The 11,564-nt window shown below is 36.2% G+C and overlaps 1 long non-coding RNA gene across 1 annotated transcript; it reads right to left on the reverse strand.

Moving 5' to 3' along the window:
• Nucleotides 1–232: 232 nt before the first annotated feature.
• On the reverse strand, nucleotides 233–1,223 carry LOC116404756. Its single transcript, XR_004217818.1, has 2 exons — nucleotides 627–1,223; nucleotides 233–492 (listed from the first exon to the last, which is right to left on the reverse strand). It is a non-coding gene; the product is annotated as an uncharacterized LOC116404756 (long non-coding RNA).
• Nucleotides 1,224–11,564: the final 10,341 nt, after the last annotated feature.

Genomic DNA, 11,564 nt, shown 5'->3' on the forward strand with positions numbered 1-11,564 from the left:
CATATTGCATATTACTGTCGCTCATTCTGAACAGCAACCCTCCTTCACAAAACGGTAGGGGGGAAGGGGTTAAACTTCATTTTCTTTTTACCATTTTACCGATAATAAAAATAAAAAAGTAGTCGTTGATCATCAAAATAAAAAAAGACATGGAGTGTATTTGGGGCAGGAGAATGATTCTCCGAGAATGATAAAGCAAATGGCGCTGTTGTTGGGGGTTCTTGGCACGGTGTAGGAACTTTAGTTGAACCTTGCTGAAATTTTTGTTAGTTAAACAATTGAAAGCATATTTTTATTTTTACAATAATAGCAGCCATACACACATATATAATAAAAGTTTTACATATTCTTATCTCTTGAATTTATCTTTTCTTAAATAGTACCATATAGAAGAGAAAATATAAAAAGATCGCATGCTCCCTTTTCCTCTTCTTGCTTATAGTTTTGCACGATCTTTACTCTCTCCTTGGTTTTTGATGCATGTCTTCTGCTCTAAATAACATAGAAAATTTTGAAGACATGATATGATTAAATAAAGAAGATTAAGAAGAAAGAAAGAAACTTAAAAGATAAATTAGTTTAGGGCAAAACAATCTTCAAGAAGATCCACCCTTAGAAACACATACCTGAAACCGAAACTTGAAACAGAACCTTGAAACCTTGAACCCCAACAAACGAACCACAAAACCCCCAAACCTTCAAACCCCAAAACTCCTAAACCCAAAACTTGAAACTCCAAACGCTCCATCCCGATGCTCGAAATCACGAACCTCGAACCGATCCATGCACCCTAAACCCCGAAACCTGAAACCCTAAAATCCAAACCCCCAAACCCCAAAACTTCTAAACCCAAAACCTCGAAACCTCAAACTTCAAACCTCAAACGCTCCACCCCGGAGCCTGAAATCACAAACCCCAAATCGATCCATACATCTTAAACCCCGAAACCTAAAACACGAAACCCTAAATCCCTAAAAACCGTAAACCGTAAACAATAAACCCTAAACTTTAGCCCCTAAACCATAAACCCTAAAGTACCCCAAAACCACAAACCTCGAAAGCTCGAAAGCTCGAAAAGTCTAAACCTTGAAACCTAAAACCCCTAACCTCCAAACCCCCAACCCCCAAACCCAAAAACCTCGAAACCTGAAACTTGAAAACCGAAACGCTCTACCCTGAGACCTGAAATCAAGAACTCCAAACTGATCCATACACCCTAAACCCTGAAAACCCCTAAAAAAAAACCGTAAACCATAAATCCTAAATTTTAACCCTTAAACCATAAACCCTAAAGTAACCAAAGTACCGTAAACCACGAACCCCGAACCCCAAACCACGAACCCTGAACCCCAAACCCCAATCCCCAATCTCGAAACTCGAACCCTAAAATCCTAAACACTAAACCCTAAAGTACCTTTAACCTCAAACCCCAAACCCCGAACCTTGAACGTCGAACCTCCAACCTTGAACCCTGAAACGAAACCTAAAACCCAAAAACTACAAACCTCGAAACCCAACCCACAAACCTTCCAACCCCCAAACCTCCAAGCCCCAAACCCCCAAACCCTGAAAATCGATATCTAAAACCTGTAATCCTAACTTCAAACTTTGTTGGTGGAGATAACAATTTCTATTATTTAGGGAGTATCTATGCATTTTGCATTATGGATTGGTTAGAAATTTTTAGTTTCTTATTATGATTCGAATTACATGCATTTTGGGTATCAAACTTTGATTAATATTGGTCATCGTCTCAGAATCTAATAACACACAACCCTATAACTCTAACCTAAACCCTAAACCCTGAAACCCCAAACGCTCCACCCTGAATCCCAAAATCACGAACACTGAACCAATCCATGCACCTTAAACCTCGAAACCTAAAACCCTAAACCCTAAACCCTAAAAACCTAAACCGTAAACCATAAATCCTAAACTTTTAACCCCTAAACCGTAAAACCTAAAGTACCCGAACCCGAAACCCGAACCCAAAATCCTAAATAATAAACCCTAAAGTACCCCAAACCCCGAACCTTGAACCCAGAACGTGAAACCTATAATCCCAAAACCACAAACTTCGAAACCTCGAAAAGTCTAAACCTTGAAACCCAAAACCTCTATACCCAAACCCAAAACCTTCCAACCCTCAACACCCAAACCTCCAAACCCCAAAACCTCAAAACCTCGAAAAGTCTAAACCTCGAAACCCAACCCCAACCTCTCAAACCTTCCAACCCTTAACCCCTAAACCTTCCAACACCCAAACCTCCAAACTCCCAACCACAAAACCCCTAAACGCCAAAACTCAAAATCTGAAACCTGAAATCCTAACTTCAAACTTTGTTGGTGGAGATAACAATTTCTATTATTTAGGGAATATCTATGTATTTTGTATTATGGATTGGTTTGAAATTTTAAGTTTCTTATTATGATTCGAATTACATGCATTTTGGGTATCAAACTTTAATTAATATTGGTCATCGTCTCGAAATCTAATAACACACAGCCTTAAAACTCTACCCTCAACCCTAAACCCTGAAACCCCAAACGCACCACCCCAAAGCCCAAAATCACGAACCTCGAACCAGTTCATGCACCCTAAACCCAAAAATTGAAACCGTAAATCCCAAATCCTCTAAACCCCTAAACTCCTAAACCTCAAAACTCGAAATCCGAAATCCGAAACCTGTAATCCTAACTTCAAACTTTGTTGGTGGAGATAAAAATTTCTATTATTTAGGGAATATTCATGGATTAGTTTGAAATATTGAGTTTTTTATTATGATTCGAATTACATGCATTTTGGGTATCAAACTTTGTTTAATATTGGTCATCGTCTCAGAATCTAATAACACCCAGCCCTATAATCTAACCTAAACCCAAACACTCCACCCCGAATCTCGAAATCACGAACCCCGAACCGATCCATGCACCCTAAACCAGAAATCTGAAATCGCAAACCATAAATCCTAAACTTTAACCCCTAAATCATACACCCAAAGTACCCCAAACCTCAAACCACGAACCCCAAACCTCAATCCCGAAACTGGAACCCAAAGTCCTAAACACTAAACCCTAAATACCCCTAACCCTGAACCCTAAACCTCGAACCTCGAACCTCGAACCTTGAACCTGAAACCCTGAAGCCAAAACCACCAACCTCGAAACCTCGAAAAGTCCAAACCTGAAACCCAAACCGCAAACCTTCCAACCCTCAACCCCAACCCAACCCCAACCTCAAAAGCTCGAAAACTCTAAACCTCGAAACCCAACCCCTACCTCTCAAACCATCAAACCCTAAACCCAAAACCCTAAACCCAAAACCCTAAACCCTAAACCCAAAACCAAAACCCCAAAACCCCAAAACCCCAAAATGACCAAATAATCCTTAAGTGTAAGTTCGTAACTCACAAACTAACAAAAAGTTCAAAATGTGTGAAAATGCACTTTGAGACCTAAAATGGCAACCAAGTATGCAAGTGAAACAAACCTAGTCTTAAACAAATCTAAAATTTGTTCAAACTATGTTTAAGTATCACTTGAACTTTCAGAACGACCTAAGAACGTTTACTTGTAAGTTTGTCACTCATAACCTACCAAAAAATTCAAAAAGTACGGAAAAGAAAAAAACACTACAGGACCCAAAATGGCAACCAAGTGTGCAAGTGCAACAAACTTAGTTCCAAACGAACCTAAAAAGTGGTCAAGGCGTGTCTAAGTATTACTTGGACTTTCAAAACGACCTAACAAAGCTTAAGTGTAAGTTGGTAACCCATAGCCTACCAAAAAGTTCAAAAAGTGTGAAAAGGGCACTTCAAGACCCAAAATGGCAACCAGGTGGGTAAGGTCAACAAACTTAGTTTCAAACCAACCTACAACGAGTTCAAAACGTGTCTCAGTATCACTTGAACTTTTAAAACGACCTAAAAATCTTACGTGTAGGTTCGTAACTCATAACCTACCAAAAAAGTTCAACTAGTGTGAAAAAAGCACTACAAGACCCAAAATGGCAACCAAGTGTGCAAGTGCAATAAACTTAGTGCAAACCAAGCTAAAACGTGCTCAAAACGTGTCTAGGTATTACTTGAGTTTTCAAAATGACCTAGCAAATCCTAAGTGTAAGTTTGTAACTCATAATCTACCAAAAAGGTTGAAAAAAGAATTTCAAGAACAAAAATGACAACCAAGTGTGTAAGTGCAACAAACGCAATCTAGCCTAAAAATGTAATCAAAATGTGTGTAAGCATCACTTGAATTTTCAAAACGACAAACAATGCTTAAAATGTAAGTTTGTAATCACAACTACCAAAATTTCAAAAAGTGTGAAAAAAGTACTTCAAGACCCAAAACGGAAACGAAGTATCTAAGTGCAACGAACTTAGTTTCAAGCCATCCTAAAAAGAGGTCAAAACGTGTCTAAGCTTTCAAACCGACCAAACAATACTCAAGCGTAAGTTCGTAACTCACAACCTACAAAAATTTCAAAAAGTGTGAAAAAAAGCACTTCAAGACCCAACATGTCAACCAAATGTGTAACAAACATAGTTCCAAACAAACACAAAATGTGTTTAAAAGGACCTAACAATGCTTAAGTGTAAGTTCGTAACTCATAAACTAACAAAAAGTTCAAAATGCTTGTGAAACAAGTATGCAAGTGAAACAAACTTAGTCTTAAACAAATCTAAAAAATGTTCAAGTCGTGTTTAAGTATCACTTGAACTTTCAGAACGACCTAAGAATGTTTGTTTGTAAGTTCGTCACTCATAACCTACCAAAAAGTTCAAAAAGTATGGAAAAAAAAAACACTCCAGGATCCAAAATGACAACCAAGTGTGCAAGTGCAACAAACTTAGTTCCAAACCAACCTAAAAAGTGGTCAAGGCGTGTCTAAGTATCACTTGGACTTTCAAAACGATCTAAGAAAGCTTAAGTGTAATTTGGTAACCCATAGCCTACCAAAAAGTTCAAAAAGTGTGAAAACAACACGTCAAGACCCAAAATGGCAACCAAGTGGGTGAGGTCAATAAACTTAGTTTCAAACCAACCTAAAACGAGTTCAAAACGTGTCTAAGTATCACTTGAACTTTCAAAAGGATCTAAAAAAGCTTATGTGTAGGTTCGTAACTAATAAGCTACCAAAAAGTTCAAAAAGTGTGAAAACAGCACGTCAAGACCCAAAATGGCAACCAAGTGGGTAAGGTCAATAAACTTAGTTTCAAACCAACCTAAAACGAGTTCAAAACGTGTCTAAGTATCACTTGAACTTTCAAAATGATCTAAAAAAGCTTATGTGTAGGTTCGTAACTAATAAGCTACCAAAAAGTTCAAAAAGTGTGAAAAGAGCACTTGAAGACCCAAAATGACAACCAAGTGTGTAAGTGCAACAAACTCAATCTAACCTAAAATGTATTCAAAACGTGTGTAAGTATCACTTGAATTTTCAAAACGACCAAACAATGTTTAAGTGTAAGTTTGTAACTCACAACCTACCAAAATTTCAAAAAGTGTGAAAAAAGCACTTCAGGACCCAAAATGGCAACAAAGTGCGCAAATGCAATAAACTTAGTTCCAAACCAATCTAAAAAGTGGTGAAGGTGTGTCTAAGTATCACTTGGACTTTCAAAACGATCTAGCAAAGCTTAAGTGTAAGTTGGTAACTCATAGCCTACCAAAAAGTTCAAAAAGTGTGAAAAGAGCACTTTAAGACCAAAATGACAACCAAGTGAGTATGGTCAACAAACTTAGTTTCAAACCAACCTAAAACGACTTCAAAACGTGTCTAAGTATCACTTGAACTTTCAAAATGACCTAAGAAAGCTTACGTGTAGGTTCGTAACTCATAAGCTACGAGAAAGTTCAAAAAGTGTGAAAATAGCACTTCAAGATGACAACCAAGTGTGTAAGTGCAACAAACTTAGTGTCAAACCAACCTAAAACGTGCTCAAAACGTGTCTAGGTATTACTTGAGTTTTTAAAATGACCTAGAAACTCTTAAGTTCTTCTGCCTTCTCCTTCAACGCTTAGACAGATTGTTGAAATTCTATGTTTCTGCAATGTTTCCCAGAACATGAAACATTCATTATGGAAATAAGTACCATGAATACAAACCGTGAAGAAACAGTAAAAAACAGTCAATACAAGAAGCAAGTGGAAGCTCAGAAGTTTCATATTTCATCAGGAAGATTTTCATTTTGATTGTCTAATATTCAACTCTAATTACATAAGGTGCATTAGTGTAAGCAAAGACGGAAACAAAAGAAACATAACTCACCTTACCGCCTTCTCTAATTGATCCATTTGCATCACGTACACAGTAAACCTGTTGCGTTTGGAACTGTTGAAATTCAATAAAAAGGAGTTAACATCATCTCATCCTACAAAACAAAATCCACAACTATAGAACAAAGACTGTCAGAGCATACAGCTACAATGATAATGGGTGCTTCCCATCATCTTGGTCTCTCGTACCTCAACATCTGAAATGTGCAGAATCTGTTTATCATAACAGAAATAATTACTTTTAAGTCATAGAAAAAAGCCTTACATTAATTAGAATACCATCCACCTGTCAAGATGTGTACATACCTCAAACAATAGCCAAAGCACAAGGGGTTGTTTACGAGTGCTTGTAGCACAAGTAATGCAATTATGAACCCTTCAATATAAAAAAATGATTAATAATCAAATACTCAGATGTTTTCTTTCACTCTCGTACTATTGTTTAAGTGCTTCTTGGTCAAGCACCTAGACCAAAAGGCTATCTATGAGCGTTTTCTAGTTTCTGAAAAAAGAAATACTCTAATGTGTGGTCGTACTAGCATAAACAGTCATAGATAATTATGAGATGATATCCTTCGTAATGGGATAAGATAATACTTACTATTATTTAGTATTTTCTTTTATTTAATTGAAGAAATAATTGGAAAATAAAACAGAAAGTACAAAAATGAGTAATAACCCCAGTAAAGACCGGTATGATTCAATTCAACATTTTGTTTGGTCTCTCGACATGATGATAATTTTTACCTAGAGTGCTTCTAGGCCATAATGCAAATATTAACACGTGACAGAGTTCCCACATATGACTTTATTCTCTCATTGTTGCCCATTATGTAAAGTTGTCGATGAAACACCAGCCAGTTTATCATTTGCCATTTTGCTGAAAAATTTAGGAAGCAGATCATCTCTCCTTTGGTTAATCTGCGCCCTACCAAACAAGATTATGAACCTTCTTTTATGCACCCTCACTGGCACCCTTTACTGACTTTAAAAGAATTACGTGGATGCATCTTATTCGGAAATTTTTACAGATTCGCATGGAAGGAACAGGAACAATCGCCTCCTTAGTGAAAAGGCAGGCCTTAAGATAGGTTTCTTATTCCTTTTAAAATATAATCTATCCTGCTATGACTTAGTGCAATTTTTCATGTTTCTATAGCTCTTCCAATCTCTATTCTTGCATCTCTTCTGACTGATTGGAGAAATCTCTTGTAAACTCTATTCGCGTGGGTGTTTCACCAAACCTTTTGTAAATTTCATACATCAATAAAATTACTTCTTATAAAAAAAAATAAGGGGAAGAAACTACGTTTTAGAGACAAATGGCTCTAAAGCACACACAAACATTCTCCATCTCACTATCTATCTGCCCTATTTCCAATTTAATCCAGCATTCATTTGGGTTATTGTAGGTTCATATTTAGAAATAGTCATTCATGTTGTGATGCAAAATCCCTTTTATGTATCTAAAACTAAAATCACGAAAATCATCGTGGACATGTAGCACAACAAACTAAATTTCCACGGGAAGCCTTTGCTAACAAAATGGTAGACAATAATTACTCAAGCAAGAGAGAAGGACTATAATTAATTAACAGAAGTACAAATCAATCTAGGTGCACAACCACCAAGCAAGAGAGAAGGAACAATAAACTTCAATAACAAAAGAAAGGTAGTATCCAGACTATCCTTACTTGTTATCGAAGAAGATACCTTGGCTTCGGTAAGCCCGATGCTCTGTCATACAACGTTCATTTACCTCAGTACTGCAATGTTTCTTCAAAGTTTGGGAATCTACCTAAAACATAAATATATATTACAACTTGAAACCTCCATGTCAGAAACTTTACTTTAATTATCAAACTAGATGCTATGCAAGAATTAGTTAGCAGAAATACAACATAAATAGTAATGATATTCTTTGGGGAGTGGATAAAAGTATCTTTCATCTTCGAAATAAGCTTAGCAGTTAGCATTAACCTTTATATTTTGATTACTTCTTAAACTTCATCCACGAAATATGGTAAAGAGAAAGACCTAATCCATAATGCTAAAGAGGAAAAGACCAAGTCAGATTCCTTTATTCAAACAGGTTAGTATCACAGCTCCAAAGGAAAAAACTTACGGATCTCTACGATGAATTTTCTTGAATGTGAAAAATAAGATCGATAAATAAAACTTTTGGCTACAATTAGCCACAGAAACATAAAGTTGTGACATGAAAACAAATCTAACAGATAATTAACTATACAGTTTGTAGGCAAAATACCAAATAGCCCATAATCAAGATCACAACTCAAGCAGACAATAATGTGTAGTTTATCATTTCCAACTAAATAATTCAATAATACATAAGGTCAAATGGCCAAATAATATGGCCTTTCACATAAATACTTGCTCCTGATTTTTTGAACGATAATGTTATCACTTGTCTCCCACGTTTCACGAAGGCGCCCTCAACCATCTATCAATTCCAATATAAGAAAATTATTTTACATATTATATTAAACATTGAAAATTCTTTTACATATGATTTTTTTTTTACGTATTCCTATTGAAGAATCTCATTTGAGCATTTTATGCTCAATTTGACTTGAAAGAAACAACAGACTTTCAATTAGAAGTAAGCAAGATGCCAAGTTTTTTTGAACAACTGTTTTTTTTTTTTTTTTTGCTTTAACTTGTTGTAAATTGGAGATGTTTTCCATAACTACTTCGGCTTGGAGCTCTCCTTATGTAATTTCAAGAAATAGATAAAATCCAAGTTAAACTAGATAAGTAGAAAAGATATAATCTCTCTAGTGGAGGTCGGGGCACACTTTTGTAAGTCAGTTTTTTCCTATATACCTACATATTATATGTCTATATTCTTAATGCCAAAAAAGATGATTCATAAAGTGATTAATTGGAAGGTGGTGTCTTGCTCGCAAGAGGATGACGGACTCGACGTCGATGGTGTAAAGTTGAAAAAATGCAACCTTCTTGCTAAATGGGTATGGAGATTTATAAATGAAAGAATTCCCTTTGGGCTAAAAAAGTGGTGAAGAGTATCCATGGAGAAAGTTAATTTGGATGGCATACTAAAGGAATTGTCACTTGCAGTCTCCATAGTCCCTGGATTAGTATTTCGAGATGCTAGCTTCAAGTGGATTCCTAGGCATTCATCAAGTTCGGTGATGGTTGAAGAATAGCATTTTGGAATGATTCTTGGGCAGATGTTTCTTTTCCAAGATTGTTTCGATTGTCTTTGAACTCTAATAATGGAGATGTAAAGAAGTTTTGGGACTCTTCCACTACTTCATGGGCTCAAAATTTCAGTAGACTTCTAAAAACTTCAGACTAGATGGAAGGAAACACCAAGGGAGAGCTAACAACAATGCAGCTTTGTTGAAAAAAATATCCCTCCCAAGTCATCCTTCGATCTTGAGTGAGTGACTAGAACCAGAATATTTCATAAGAACTTTAGAGGGCCAAAATAATAAAAGCATTCGTCGAACCTCATGTGATCCACTAAAACAAACCTAAAAGATAATTGGCTGAAAAACCAAGATCAAGTTATTCTATACTCAAACCAAAGTAGTTCCACATTGCTCAACAATTGACTTCAAGCGATCTGGAACTTCACATTGTCGAGCTTGTGAGGGAAATAAAGAGACTTGTTTCTCAGTTTAAATCCTCCCTTGTCTGAAAGCGGTATTAAGATCAGATTCTAGAGGATCCTTAATCGACTGATCAATGTTTACAATGAGTAGTGGAGGCACTTTTGATTCAGATTTTACCGAAGGAGCTCAAGGTATCGTGCAATGTGATCGATTTTCTTGGGACACATAAATAAATCTAACGCCAATTGAAACATAAGACTAGTATTTGGAGCATGATATTTCTTCCTATCTCTACATGTAAAATCACAAAGAAAAAAGAATTTCACAAAATAACAGAAAACAAAATTAGACAAAATCAGGGCATGGCCGAGGATGAGATTAGAGATGAAGCGGTGATTAGTATTTATTGAGAATGGGAGAAAAGTAGAATGTCAAACCAATCCAAGAACATACCTCACAAATCTTCGGAGAGACGATCGTGGTCAAAGCAGTGGTTGTGGTCGAGGATGAGATTAGGGATGAAAGGATGTTACGAAAGGTATATCAACAAGAAGAAGGGTAAAACAACAACATCCTGTCAAAATCACTTAATTGATTGAGATCTTTTAACATGACTGCTTGCGAACTAAAGAAAAATTTAGAATGTGACTGAGAACTTTTAGCACAACCGGGCAGCATCTTCAATAACAGAAAAACATGCATAATGTAGGAAGACAGCAGATTTAAAATTATGACAGTGTATTTATGAATGTCAGGCGATACATTAATGTTCCAAATTCAACCAAAGTATGGGATGAAAGATATACAAGAATCTTCCATGATAAGGGCAAGACCAGGATATCCTTATCCAAAAGAAAGAAAAAAATAATCAACCAAAGTAAATTCCATGTATGATTGGAAATTATGGCCAAGGCGAAGGATGAAGTGAGAATAGAAGGAATATTGAGCAGGGTACGACTTACCATTAGCTTAGATCAAAACCAGCATCCGCATTTATGGCATAAAGAAATTTGTTTGCCAGCTGCTCCTTGCTGCATTGATCACAAATCATAGAGTTGTGAAAATGAAAACTTATGCAAGTTTTTTTTATCCTTTTTAGAAAAGATGTATATGTTTTAGTTCATCACAAATCAACAGACTTAATAACTGATGTAATTCAAGTTGGACTTAGTTTTTCACAATGAATTCTCCACAATAGTGGCTAAGAGATGGAGTATATATTGAGGATTGTAAGTAGTTACAAGTAGTTGAAATAACTGTTTTTATGAAACAGTTTTAATTGCAGTCTTAACAGCTAAACAGTTTAATTATTTAAACTGTTTTACTAACTAACTACAGCTGTTAGCCATGGCATTCTATATTACATCATTCCACCCCTAGCATGGAACTCGACCCGAGTGACTTAGTTGACAAGGCAGAAATCATCTGGGGCATAGTACTGTTTCAGGTCTGCCACGTTAAAATAGGATGAATGTGCAAGTCTGGTGGTAGTTCAATTCTGTAAGCGTTATCTCAAATCTTTTCTAGGACACGAAATGGTCCTAATTGTCTGTCTTTCAGTTTGTGTTCCAGTTGGAAATCGAATTTTTCTGAGGTGAATCATTACTAAGTCTCCCTCAGTAAAGGTAGCTTGTCTTCTCTTTTTGTCTGCTGCCTTTTGTGTAGGACTGAGTTGATTCTTTT

This window comes from Cucumis sativus, chromosome 6, assembly GCF_000004075.3.
Source record: "Cucumis sativus cultivar 9930 chromosome 6, Cucumber_9930_V3, whole genome shotgun sequence".
In the NCBI taxonomy this organism is placed as follows: Eukaryota; Viridiplantae; Streptophyta; class Magnoliopsida; order Cucurbitales; family Cucurbitaceae; genus Cucumis; species Cucumis sativus.